The sequence below is a fragment of the Perognathus longimembris genome, chromosome 28 (assembly GCF_023159225.1).
Source record: "Perognathus longimembris pacificus isolate PPM17 chromosome 28, ASM2315922v1, whole genome shotgun sequence".
NCBI classification, from domain to species: Eukaryota; Metazoa; Chordata; class Mammalia; order Rodentia; family Heteromyidae; genus Perognathus; species Perognathus longimembris.
Genome location: NC_063188.1, coordinates 100,806,678 through 100,821,833, shown reverse-complemented (window position 1 = coordinate 100,821,833; position 15,156 = coordinate 100,806,678).

The window sequence follows — 15,156 nt, the reverse complement described above, 5'->3', positions numbered from 1 at the left end:
GATTTTGTTGTGTTCAAGGTCACCACCCCAAACATGTGGTTTTTAAAAACTTTGTGCAAGGGTTATTCTAGGCTTGTCCTCTCAAGATGTGGCTTCTCTGTATCTCCCTGACTGACTTCCCTTACAACGTAAGTATCTTACTTGGCCAAATCTAAACTTTCCATGTAATGAACTGTAACTGTTAATATAGGTTCCAGAGAATTATGAAAATTATTGAAAATGAGGTTATTTTGAGGAAAACTCCAAACTTGGATTTGTTGTCAGGAATGAGAGTTATTTTCTATGCACTTTTCCCTTAAAATTTGCATTTGGGCCTTTTCTTGGTATGTTGTTGTAAGGTGAGAAATCAGAGAAGCCACATTTTGAGAGGTCAAATCTTAGAGTCTTTATCAGAGGGCTAGTGGTCTGCAGGTAGCCAATTGTCACAAAGGCCTGGCCTGTGAGGAAAGAAAAAACCAATATCAACAAAACCAATCCAGTTCCAATGGCGAGCTGAAGTGGGACACCATGGTCACAGGAGACGAGACAGAAGACAGGACAGGAACATGGGTACTTATGGCATGGTGTCTTGGCACCTGAGCTTGTCCTGTCCTAAACAGGCTCAGGTCACGGGGCAGGGTCATAGGAAAACTCCCAGTCCCAAGTAGTGCGCTAACAAGTTTAGGAAGCTATCAGCCAAGCGCCCGCCCCTGTCTCCAGGGATTCAGGTATTCCCATCACTGGAGAGGGGGGCCTTCAGCTTTCCCCGCCTGGAAATCCCAGAACTTAAATGGATCTACTCAGGTACTAGAAGAACTTTTCCATCTAGGGAAGATAGACCTCAGCCTTCCATATAGGCTGTACTCAGAGGCTACACAGAGGCTGGTGATTTAAGCCATTTAGACAGGTAATCAAGGCAGAATCAGAGCATTCTCTATATACAAAGCTTTTCTAAGGGTATGACATCTGCATTTCTCTGAAGCAGAGCCCTCCTAGCTCACCTTGAGCTAGGCATCTGTGTGCAATGAATGGCCTCTCTCACCACTAAGCTTTTCAGCACTGGGTGGAGAACTTCCCCCACCCAACAAGAGACACCAGGATGGCTGCACAAAGTTACTCAGCTTCCTTATGTCAGTATTCATGTTGCTATAATAACCCCTGTCTAGCTTGCAATCTCCTACCATCTTGTACATTCTACTTTATCCTTTAATAAAACTAAATAGCTTGTAAACTCATATACACAGTATACATAACTTACGCTTTTCATGGCATACCATTGACAATACTGTTTTGTCTACAATACTGCACCCTTATTTCTTTACTTAAGGGCCTCTTCTCTGAGATCCTAAAATACCCTGGAAATGTTCCCAGATACTTCACTTACCATTTTATTGAAATTATCTATTTAAATGCTGATTTCTCCACTAGACTTTAAGATGTTTAACAATGAGGATTTTGTCCTCAGCAACTAGAGCAGTGCCTGAAGTGAGCTGATGCCCAACTTTTAAGGAAATTGATAGCTAGTCATCCAATAACCGTTTAGTAATCTTTGTCAGTGAGTCTTAGAATTGGCATGGTCTTAGGTTATTTAGTTTAGTTACCCCCCCCACACACACACAGAAGACCTCTTACAATCAGAGCCAACATAATTCAGAGTTGAATGAGGTAGACTATTTCAATCTCAAGTAGCTCTTGTTTTTTTGGCACAGGGTCACTTCTGGTGAAAATGAAAATTGATATCACTTTCCTAGGAATCAATTTAGTAACATGTAAGAATGCTTGTATGTATTTACATTTGTATTCTTTTGTTATATTTTTATTTCTAGCAATCTCTTCAAGAACTCTCATCTTAGAAAGTTATCCAAAACTGTGGCAAAAAGCTATTGCATTGTAATATTTGTAATATAGAAAAATTAGGAATATCCAAGAATACAGGGAGATTATTTAAGAAAATTACAGTGCTTTCATAAAATAAAATTTTATTTATGTCATTTTAAGTGAAAAGTTAAGACCTGAAATTATCTATTCAACATAATCTTAACTATAGAAAAATGTTCAGAAAAACACTGAAAAAACATGATTGTTGATTATGGTTGTTATTTCCTTCATTTTATTTTCCAAATTTTTTACAGTAAGCATGGGTGATTTTAACAACAAAAGACATGAACTTCATTTTCTTTTAGGTTTTATTACTATTGTTATTTTAAGAAACTACCACCTCTCTCTCAAGTAATAAGGAGGATAAACTCAATTAACTTCAGGCAGAGTAGATGAGATTCAAGAACTATGAATTAACTTTTTACCAAGAGTTGAGATTAGGCTATCAATGTAAATGGAACTACAGAAGGTTTTTACCAGATACTCAGATCTCAAAAAGTATTTCAGGTTCAGATATCAGAAGAGTAGGAACTCAAACCTTGGGAAGTAACTTATTAGGAAACCTTACTGTCCCATTATGCTTCTAGCATGTCCAGCATCCCTTGAGGCATACATGGTAACAAAAGATTCACTTCCAAATTTGACCTTTTGGGGTGTCTATAATCACCCTTACGTTTTTCCACTAGACTACTAGCCTCTGACTTCTAAATTCTGATTTATACGGAATCATCTCTTTTATTACTATGTTTCTACAATTTCTTTGTTTAACTGCAGCCCAATACAACCAACCCAAATCTTAAACCCAGTGGAGGTTGTCTGTATACTATTTATTATCTTTTAGGGGGAGTTCAGGCCTTTGCCATTCTTACCTCATAGTAATTTGAAGTGCACAAGCCCCATGCCTTCTTCAACAAATACAGCTGTGGTTTATGCTATCTCAATCTCCCAGAGATGGGTTAATTCTCATAGTGCTTATAAGAGAACCATGCAATTGAGCATTAAGGCTGTGTCTAAGATGAGAAGAAAAAGAAGAAAGAATTTGATTCTTTCCCAGAGCATCAGAAAGACTTCTGTATATAACTGGATGTAGGATGTGTCTGGGATAAGATTTCATCCTCGGAATCAGTTGTATGACCACTACAGAGCATTGAGAGTTTAAAATCTCACTAGCCAACTCAACATCTTGTTTAACAGAAAGAAGCACTGAGATACTCTGAATGTTAAGTAGTCACAATGAACTAGGGAGAGTCAGGACTAGAACTCAGTTCTTACTTCCTAGTGTTTCACAGATCAGTTTGTTGAACAGAAAATAGTTACTCTCCTAAGCTTTTACAAATAAAATCCCTTAACATACCTCCTTCACCCAAGGTAGAGTCTTCAAAGAAAGGAATGAAACTAAGTTTTTGTTTTGGAGAAAGATTTGGGGAGTCAGAATTACTTTGACCCTGAGGTTATTCCCAGAGGACTCATTGGAAAAACAAACAAGAGTCAATTACTATTTTGACTACAATTATCTGGGGGGGGGGGGGGAGAAGGAGGAAACCTCAGACTTCTTTCAAGTCTTGAGTGCTATTGACTAAAGGAGGAGCTGAGTAGAGCTTTTAGTCTGGAATGCTATGCATTTCTGGGCTAGGCATTTCAAGCTGACCCTGCTCCACCAGGAACAACTGGGGAAAACAAGGCATTGATCACACATTCTGAATTTTTTACTATCCCCTGGCAAATAGTCTTTGCTAAGACGGCTATAAAAGGCATTTATCTAATTAGAGAGGGTTTCCCCCTTTTATTAGTAAGCAATTAGACCACACTTTAGTACATTAAGGAGTTTTTGTAAATCTAACTACAAGCATATAAATTCTATAATTGTATAATTGTACATTGGGCACAGAACTGTGGATTTTCTTCTATTTTGGCTTGACCATTTTTTTTTAAAGCAAGCAATTTAGGGTTTTCTATGCTAATGCTTATGTGGTGTTTCTCTCTCTTTTTTAAGCCTAGGATAATACATATAATTTAGCCATTCTTTGGTGGTAAGCCCAAACCAGAAAATGACACAAATTCCACACAAACATATATCAACTACTTATTCTGTCCTTGTTCAACTCAAAGCCCAGGGATAATTCTTTTGTTTTAACATTTTTAAGTGCAGTGGTAGCATAGTAATAATCTTTAGTATAGAAACCACAAAATCACTCTAGCCAAACAATTCCACACATCCTAAGTAAGTGTCTGTAGTTTATAAGCACACTATTGAATTTATCTTAGTTAAATTATTTTTGTACAATAGGAATGAGGAAGATAATATTAGATTGAATATCAGCTTTCCTACATTAAATATAATAGATCAAACCACATGACATTGCCAATATCTGATCATTTTTACTTACAAACATGTTAATTTTCTATGGTTCAAATTCTACCATATAAATACTGAAAGTGAAAACTATCGTTGGTTCACATCTTTAATTATTAGTTTGACCATTTATAAAAGGTGTCACATGATGTTATAAATTATATAGATACCATGCTTTACTACCAGTTTTACTACTAATGCCTGGAAAATGTCAAGCAAAATACAGCTTTTCGAACTCTCCTTTTTCTTCTCTGACAAATGAATGTTTGAGCTAGAATTTTAAAATTAAAGAAAATTCTATAAAAGGCATATCTTAATCAAAATTAGGACAAACTGTGATAACAAGGCTATATTGTTAAGCCAGTTGACATCTGCCATTATGGAAATAGATAACAGTACTAATTTTTACCTACTGTAAGAAACTTGTAAGTGCACAGGAGTAGATTAGTAAGAACAAATTCACTGGTTAATCAGATGATAACAATAATAACACTCTTGGGAGCACTTGTTATTTATTGAACACATATTAGGAGACACATACTTAAGCACCTTTTATATATTATTTGATTTGATATTTGTACCATATATAAAGCAGCAGTGTGTCAGTCAATGCTTCACAACTCTTCCAGAGATCAAAACGTTCTAATTTGTTTCTGATTTCCATAGTGTAAATACATTGATCTAGGCTGAATTTCAGCTACCATCCTGACTTAACTAACATTGGAAGATGTACATAGCAGTACATTGTTTTATAGTGTTATATAGAAATGCAATTGTGAGAAATAGAGAAGCCACATTTAGAGAGGTCAAATCCGAAGTGTTTATTAGAAAGCCAGTGACTACAGGTAGACACATGTCCCCAGAAAGCTGGCAGCCTTGAATACACTTAACACTGTTATACAACTGAGCCACAAGAGGAGTATAAAGCAAAGGAAGAGCAGAAAAACAATCCCAATTAACTCTAGAGGAGATCTGAAAAGGGATGCCAAGGTGACCTGAGGCGAGTCTGCAGACAGGAGGCATGGCAGAAAATGGCATCTGAGCTGGTCAAGGACCTAAATAGGGTCCTGGAAAGGGTCATTAGGAGCTTGAGAGTCTTTGGAGTTCATGGCACAGGATTGGCAGGTCCAGTAACCTATTATTCAAGTCCCTGCCTCCGTCTCTAGGAATCAGGCATGCTCATCACCTAGGGGTGAGACTTCACCCTCCTCTACCATGAAGACAAGATGGCACCAGAGAAACCCAATTCCCTATCATCCACCATGTGGCCAAGATGGCATCACTTAGATCTAGTATCCTCAATTCAATAGTTCATTCAACATCAGTAAACGACTCAAGAGCAGAGATAACAAAATAGAGCAAAATAAGTCAGACATGATGAGTATTTATTATTCTCATTTGAACATTATTATTCTCATTTGAACATCATTTACTTATGTGTAATTTACTTACCTTAATTTATAGTAATGACTGTTTAAAAACCAACTCATAAACTTTCTCAGCATTTTAACACATTTCATGAGCAGAGGGCACCGCTGTGTATAGGTTGATTATACTAACCAGCTTCACTGAAAATAGAAAACAGTAATGTACAAAAGGTTAAGTAACTTGCAAAGGTTATGCACTAGTAAATTCAAATCTCGATTTTCCTTAAGTCCTTAAGCCTGAAGTGGTTTATACAATGGATTTAAAGAACATAACCTTTATGTAACCCAAGAATATGTCATGTGACTGCTGATGAAGTGTCACTAAACAAGGTTAAAAGTGAGAAGAGAAAGAAAGATATGAATTCAAAGGAATGTCTTCTAGGAGAGTGTCTGTTGAAAGGAAGAAGGGTCATAGGTGACAGGTTTCTCTTTCAGGGCATTCTCTAAAGTTAGTCAGAAGGAACTAGTAATTGAAAAGAGAGAATTCTGAAAGAAGAATAATCCAATCTATTCTTAGATATCACCAAAGGGTATTGAGGTGTGAAATCCCCATGGGAGGGGTTCATCAGTCTGGAACTTTAAAGAATGCTGTCTCTTTCACTTATTTGCACAGAGTGCTTGTAGATTGTGTTAGATTATAACCTTACTTTCTGTTTTCCAAATAAATGAAGGACAACTGTTCACATATAGTGGTAACTTTTGATCTTGGGGAATTTCTATAGACTTTCTATTAAACTTCTCAATCAATCTCATTGTTATAACAGTCCATCTGTTCTGAAGGTTTAAGCATTTTAAAGGAGCAGTGAATTCTCTGGTACCATTAGCTAACCACTGTGCTGAGGATAAATGAGTCAGTCTTCTGTGCCTTTCATAAAAACTCAGGCTTCCTTTGACATTCACCAGACATGACAACAGCATATCTATAGTATGTGCTGTAGAATCATTAACTGTTACTAGTTTTTAGAATTACTGGATTCTTCTGTATTCCAGTCTCAGTCTATGAATAGTGTTGGCTCAGATTGCTACTACCGAGATCATAGATTTCTCTTCATATATAATATTGGCCACAGAATACTAAAAACATGATGTATCCTAGTATTGGTGTGTTCTATATTTGCCGTAGGCCTTTTGTATACTTGAATTTTTGGAGTTAGAGATCTGTTATTTAATCTTTTTTGTAAGTATGTTTTCTTAGAAAGGAGTGTCATCTTTGGCTGGCTTATGATCTTTATGGCTCAGTTAATGTTGGATAATGTTAGTTCAAATGAAAATTATGTTTTTGATAGACCAGTCTTTATGTCTGTTCACCAGACTGGCGCTCCAAGTAACTTCCTCATGGAAGCTGGAAAATAACTTTTGATCACTAATTTTTACTTTATGATAAGATCCTATAAGTTCTGGAAAAGGAAAAGGCATGTAAACAAAGTAAGGTAGTATATTTTTAATTTACAGCAAACAGAAAAGGAAACTTAGGAACTTCATTAGAATTGATAAATTGAAATGGTCTTTTGTAGGATAGACTGTGAAAACAGTGAACATTCTAGGGAAATTGTCCTTCTTAGACTTTCACCCTCAAATTGAGGCCCTTCAGATATATCCTGTACTTTTCAATTATGTTTTGTTATTGTTCTTTGTAATTATATTGAATTTGGGTTTATTACTAAATTTGTAGTGGCCTTATCAAAATGGTAGCCTCCTCTATAATTTTATTTCTTTAAACAGCTATTTTATAATCTTTATGCCACCATAGTAGCCATTTCAAATCACATCCTTTCAGAGTTGGTAAAGGTCTTCTAGTTCACTTACTGTGAGCTCCTTAGCTCTATGGTACAGAGAAATCAACAATCTAGTGAGGACAAATGTCTTGACCACAGAACTGAATATGCCTAGTAATTTTTAACTTTATATTTTTAGATGTTTTAAGTAATGGGTAGAATATCTATCTCATTGCTTATAACATTTATTTATTTGTAAGATAAATGAAGATTTTTGGCAACTTTAACTTCCAGGAAACATTTTTTTTCAGTATGGTAATGAAGTGGCACCAGTGACATAATCACATTGTCTTGATAGGTAATTAAACCTTGAATGGTTACTACAGAAGACACAAGAAGAGGGGGGAGGGAGCTACCTAGCCTGTGCTGTCTAACATAGTAGCTGCTATCCGTGTGGATATTTTAAATTTTAGATTAATTAAAGGTAAAATAAAAAATGTATTTCCCTCAATCACACTAGTCACGTATTAAGTGGTCAATAGTCATACATGACTAGTTTGTACAATATTAGGTAACACAAAATATTTAGATATAACATTTGACTCACCCAGGAAGTTCTTTTGGACCATAATGAAAGGTTTTTTTTTCCCCTTTCTTTTCTTTCATTTTGTTCTCTCCTCCTCCCCCTTGCTTTCCTTTCCCTTCACCTTTCCTCATTTCCTTCCTTCCTTCCTTCCTTCCTTCCTTCCTTCCTTCCTTCCTTCCTTCCTTCCTTCCTTCCTTCCTTCCTTCCTCTCTCCCTCACTCCTTCCAACCCTCTCTTCCTTACTTCTTTTCTTCCTCTTTTCTTTCTCTCTCTCCTCTCCTACTTCCTCCTCCTTTCCTCTTTCTCTTTTTTTCTTCTTTCTTTTTGCAGTTCTGAGAATCAAATATTGTCCGGGTGCACAATAGGTAAGGATTCTAACGCAGAAATATACCTAGCTCTAAAAGCTTAGGTTGCCCCAATATGAGTTTAAATTTTGTTGGAGGCTTCTTGTCTGTGACCTTATTTCTTGCTATAGGTCCCAATTCTGACCACAACAGGTAGGATCTCTCAGGGATTTCTTGGGTACTAATCTTCTCAGCTCCTGAATTGTACCACCACTTTCTGAAAGAAAGTGGAGTCCACTGTCCTGTGTTTCTGGCCCATATCACTCTCTGTTTGGGGAGTATATGGGTACAGGGAAAACATGAAGGAAGAACGGTCCAGGTTTTAGCATTTTGAAGATGTACCCAAACTTTGAGAATTTTGCTTAATTTTTAACTTGTCTACCTTATTGACATCAATTCCCCATTCCATGAATCCCTGAATCAAGTACTTCCTACACCTATAAAGTCAGAGGAGGCGATTAACCAGATTCAGATAAAAGAAGTATCTGAAGCAGAAGACACCTTGATCAAATTTTCAAGTTTGCAGAAGTCCTCAACTTACTCAGCTTAGTCAGTTTCACTAAGAGTACAAAACTGTTAAAAAGATAACTTTATAAGGGCTCGTTCCCTTTCATTTTCTTCTACTTTGGCCCTAAGACCTGAAACTGACTTTCACTATCTAGACACTTCATCCACCACTGTACCTTAGTACCTTAGTCTATACCACTCTACAGCGAAAATGCCGGTGAAGTATACAGAAGATGGTTAATGACTTAATGGGCCAACCTTACCAAAAGTATTATGCTTCAAAAGCTCCTTTCATACCTCTCTTTTTCTCCCTCTCCCCACCCACCTCAATGTTTGTTGCCCAATGAAATAAAGAGTTTGAACTAATTGATTTATAAGTTCCTGTCAAGCACTGAAGTTGTTTGACCTGCTGATTCCTGGGATGATAATGTTTTTAGCTTAAAGGAAAGCTGACCTAAGAGATTGGCAGGGTCAAAAGGATCTCCTAGTAGTAAAAGTGTCTTCTTACATCCATCCACACTTTTTATCAAAGTGTAAACCTGTTTATTGTCTGCTTCTCCACATATACTTAGATTCCCAAGTCAGCAGAGAAAAAAAAAGCTTGTTTTGGGTTGTTGACATTGGAATCCTGGGGCCTGGAATGTAGCTTGGTGTTAAATTCTTGACTAGCAAGTGTGAGGCCCCTGAATTCTATCCCCAGCACCAAAACCAAACAAACAAAAAGCTTGGGTCTTGCAAGTGCCTGAGAGAATTTACAAAAGATGCAGTTTGTCTTTGCTGCCATTGCCACATCTAAAATAAACCATGGGATTATTAGAAATCCCCAGCATAGAAATCTTTCAGAGCAACACTGAAAACCTAGAGAAGAATAGTCACCATTTATGACGGAACAACAATTATATTTCAGCATCCTTACTTGACTCATTTTAGGCTTTATCACATTTACCTCAAGTCCAACACCATCTCTGTTCCACAAGTGCTTAAAGGGCTCAGAGAGTCCTGGTAATTCACACTGACTCATGCAGTTAATATTTTGGAACCAGGATTAGACTAAGACTTCATCAACTGCTTCAGACCATCTGTTTTATACTCTGCCATTAATTTTCAAATTATGTTCCAAGGAATTCTAAATTTCCTCAAGATGGTCAAGACTGTTGAAAGGGGTTGTGGATGGATAAGGGGAATAAAAAGGAGAGGAAGAGACCAAGGTTTCTTCTATCCCTGTCAATATCTTGTCTGTTCTGTTCATCTACCAAATTAAAACCCTGCAAATGTTCTTTTAGCTATTTTATGGATTGAGGTTTCTTATATTATCTTGGCTTTGAAAATTATTCAGAAATTATTATGCTAAGGTCTGTTTTCTCCAATGTGCTAATATCATTCCAGCAATACAACTTTTGTCCATTTTGAACTGACATTTCCATATTTTAATCGATCCAGCAATTGAAGAATGATTAATAAAAACAAATTGTTGTGCACATTCAAATCATACATGGTCTTAGTCACAGATTCAGAGATTCTCTGGTAGATGTGATTAGTCAGAGGCATGTGAGGCCGATTCATCAGAGAAAGAAAGAAGGTCTCTGAGCCATTGCTGCTTGCTTTCTCTCAAAAAAAAAAATAAATTAGGTTTAGATAAGATGATCATTTGATGTGTGATAGCCCTTGGCTGAACAAAATATATTCACTTTCATTTCCTTTCAAAAAGATCATTTTTTCAATCCGAGGTAACAGAATTGACTTTCAAAGGGAGGCTTGTTCACTCTTTTTCTCATTTATTAACCACCTAGAGGATATATAGCCTCATAATTTTTTCTATTACGTGTAACTACTTAGAAGCCTGAACCCAGATAAATTTCAATTTGTTTCTTTATTTACTTCTTTAAATAAGTGAAGATATTTCTCATGAGATTTCTTATTTTGCTTATGGTATTCTTTGAGTTACACATGCATCCGCATGCACAAGTCAAGTGTTGTTTGTGGTTAATAGGGTCTCCAGGTATTTGAAATTAATACTTTGGAACAATGACTATTGTGATGAGATTCAGCACTGGCTGTCCCAAAATATATCACTTTGGCATACTGAATAAGCTGGAGGAATTTGAGAAAACCACAGAATGTCTGTTTGATCCCTCCCTTTCTCCATCAAAGTAGGTCATAAAACCTGGGGAAGTTTTTCTGACCCTTCTTAAAGGCAGTCAGAAGAGCCTCATGAGAGAGAGGCCATTTTCCATCCAGAGGAAACAAGACACCCTTATCTCTGAGGATAGAAAGTAACAAGAAAGAATGTGAATAAAGAGGTCTTCCCAAATTCCTCCTAGTTTATTGACATTAGGTCATACACTTGTTATTCACTCATATTTCTCCATGGTCTACTCTTTTTTCCCACAGTAATGAATGTTTATTTCTTTTTAAAGAAATACTATTAAGTAGTTGTACAAGGATATTACAATTTCATAAGTCAGAATATGAGTACAATACCTTTGATCAGTATCACCCTTTCCATCATTCTCTCACTTTTCTCCTCCCATCCTGCTCATCAAGTTACATAGTTCATTATCAAACTTCCTATAAAAAAATACTAACAACTTTCTTTGGCTATTCATTTCCTTATGAATAGCCCCATGTCATATAAAACTTATACTAAATACCTTTGTATACCTTTTCTGTGATTAATCTGTCTTTGTTATAGGATTCTGAGCCATAGTAGGTAGAAAAGGCAATGTTTTCTTTCCTTTACAATCACAGGTGGCTTGCTATAAGATCAAACTGTCTTAGAGCAATCGGCTTGTTCAGTTCATTTTTATCAAGTAGTGATGAACAGTATTAATGAAATGCTATTTATTGACAATAAGAAGAGGAAAGCAGAGAAATTCAGAAAGGAAATGAGTGGCTTCGTGGCAAAGAAATTGTAAAGCACATTCTGGATTGCACTACAAAGTCAGAAGTTTAGGAATTTAGTGTCCCATTTATCTTGTAATTTTGTGCCATTGAGCACAAGATTTGATTCCTAACCTCTAGAACTTCATAGCACAGAAGGTAAATCAGGCATTTAGCTCATGGTAGTGGTTGGATATTTCTGTTTATTCGTTTTGTTTTTGTTGCTAGTCCTGGGGCATGGACTCGGGGCCAGAGCACTATCCCTGGCTTCTTTTTGCTCAAGGCTAGCACTCTACCACTTGAGCCACAGCGCCACTTCCAGCTTTTTTCTATATATGTGATGCTGAGGAATTGAACCCAAGGCTTCCTGTATACGAGGCGAGCACTTTACCACTAGGCCATATTCACAGCCCCTGGATATTTCTTCTAAGAAGGATTCTGACCTTTTTATCTAGAGCAGAAAGTTATAAAATGGAGGTTATTATACGGATTTATATGCGGGGAGATGCTTGATCATCAAATGAAAGTAAAGAATACACTGGGGAAACAGCACTATAATTTTATATTCTTAAGTAAAGTAGAATGCTTGTTCATAGCAAAGTGGAATTTGGGGGAGTGGGGAGGTTGGATATCTTAGTAGGTTTTCAGGAGAACGATGGAAAGGAAATAGTGTTGCCCTGGGAAAGACAGGAATATTCACTGGAAAGAATGTCAGATTTCTAAAGTTTGGTTGAACTGTCACATGAGTTCTTCAAAGAAGCACTCTATTGCTCTGGATAGGAATTCTAGTACTATGTTGAAAAGGAGTGGAAAGACTGGACATCCTTGTCTTTCTCCTGATTTTAAAGGAAATGGCTTTAACTTTTCACCATTAAGTATAATGCTAGCTGTAGGTTTGTCATACATAGCCTTTGTTATATTTGGGAATGTTTCCTGGATTCCTAGTTTCTCCAAAGCTTTCATCATAAATGGGTGTTGGATTTTGTCAAATGCTTTATCCACATCTACAGAAATAATCTTGTGAAAAAAAGAAATAATCATGTGATTCTTGTCATTGCTCCTATTGAGGTGGGGAATTACTTTAATTGACTTGCGTAAATCAAACCAGCTTCGCATTCCTGGAATGAATCCAGTTTGATCATACGGTATAATTATTTTGATGTCTTGTTGAAGTCGATTAGCCAGAATTTTGTTGAGATTTTTTTGCATCAATTTTCATCAAAGAAATGGATATATAATTTTCTTTCTTTGATGAGTCCCTGTCTGGTTTTGGGATAAGGGTTACACTGGATTCATAGAATGTGTTTGGTAGTGAACTTCCACTTTCAATTTCATTGAAGAGTTTGAGACGTATTGGTGTGATTTTTGCTTTGAAGGCCTTATAGAATTCAGCTGTGAATCCATGTGGACCAGGGCCTCTCTTGGGTGGGAGATCTTTTATTGCTGTTTCTATTTCTTTACTTGATATGGGTCTGTTTAGGAGGTTTAAATCTTCTTGGTTAAGTTTGGGCATATCAATATTTGCTAGAAATTTGTCCATTTCTTCCAGATTTCAAATTTGGTAGCATATAAGTTTGTGAAATACTCCCTTATAATATTCTGAATCTTGAATCTGTCGTGATGTTTCCAGTCTCATCTCTGATTTAATTTGTGTGTGCTCTCTTCATTTTTTGGTAAGATTTGCTAATGGTCTGTTGATTTTGTTATTTTTTTTCAAATAACCAATTCTGTTTTGTTGATTCTTTCTTTTTTGGACTTTAATTCATTTAATTCTGATTTAATTTTAATTATTTTCTCCCATCTACTGGCTTGAGGTTTGGCTTGTTGCTCTTTTTCAAGGAGCTTCAGGTGCAGCATTAACTTGTTGGATTGAGATTCCTCCAATTAGTTGATATAGGCGCTTAGGGCTATAAAGTTTCCTTGAGTAATGCCTTTGCTGTGTCCCAAAGGAACTGGTATTTTGTGTGCTAGTTTTGGTTAAATACTATAAACATTTGAATTTCATTCTGATTCTTTCAATGACCCACTGGCAGTTCAACAACGTGTTGTTGAGTCTCTATGAGTTGCAGGATTTTCTGTGGTGACTTTTAGTGTTGAGCTCTAATTTTATTCCACTGTGGCCTGAGAAAATTTAGGGAATGATTTCACTATTTCTGAAGATGGACAGGTATTATAGTAGGAAAATTATTTGAACAAGGATATAGCTATCCAAGAGGTCTTGGGTCTGTCAAGCTTACAGTCAGTTATGTTTTACTCTAAGTGCTAGATTATTTAGCTAGAAAAGCCTAGGAAAGTATGTAGAGTTAGGAACTATGGAAAAACACAGAGATTTTATACTCATAATTTCATGTTAAAGTTGAAGAAGTGAAGTCCCAACCCATACTAAATGACTTGCTGTCCATCAAATAGTGGGGAATTAGGACTGCCCCATGCCTTCCTCTGAGAATTTCCTGTTGCTCCAGTTTCCTATTTGATGAAACAAAGGCATGTGAATAGGAAACTACATAACTTCATGTAAGGGGCATTTGACTTTGAAGTGATATTCTAGATTTGAGTGCCCTTGTCTAATACCTAGCCATTAACCTCAAGCAACTCTATACCTGTTAATAGTCTCACTTTTCACAAATTTGAAATTAAACTTTCCTTAAAGCTAAATCACAGGGACATTGAGAGAAATTAATAACCTAATGCACAGGCAAGTACTCTAAAAACTTGAAGCACTTCAGAGGAGCAAAGGAATTATGATAATCGGGATGATATCAGTCATGTTGATGATTAAGTCCCTCTTAGTCTCCAATTCTAGTTAGAAGGAAGAATTTAACATTTGCAAGAAGTGGAACAGGTTATATTGGTAGAACAATGGGTAAATCTTAGAGAATTATGACAATCTATGAGTATAGATGGCTTTCTAATGATAAAGGAACAATTAGCAGCATTGTTAAATAAAAGACAAACTGTCCACTTAAATTTAACTTCTATGTTAACAAATGGTAGTGAAATAGTGTTGCAAATATTACACAAGACATACTTCTATTAACAAATCATTGGAATTCAAATCCAACATGATATTCTCCACTTTTACCTATCTAATCTGGCAACCCCAATAAGTAGGGAGCACCTTAGTTTTGCTTGTACTATTATGATCAAATCTTAGACGAAGCCATTTATAAACAGCATAAATCCATTGCTCACAATTATGGAGTTCGGGGCTGGGAATATGGACTAGTGGCAAGAGTGCTTGCCTCATATACATGAAGCCCCGGGTTCGATTCCCCAGCACCACATATATGGAAAACGGCCAGAGGTGTCGCTGTGGCTCAAGTGGCAGAGTGCTAGCCTTGAGCAAAGAGAAGCCAGGGACAGTGCTCAGGCCCTGAGTTCAAGCCCCAGGACTGGCAAAAAAAAATTTTAAAAAATGAATGAATGAACAATTACGGAGTCCAAGAAGCCCAAGATTGAGGTGCCAGCAGATACAGTGTCTGATGAG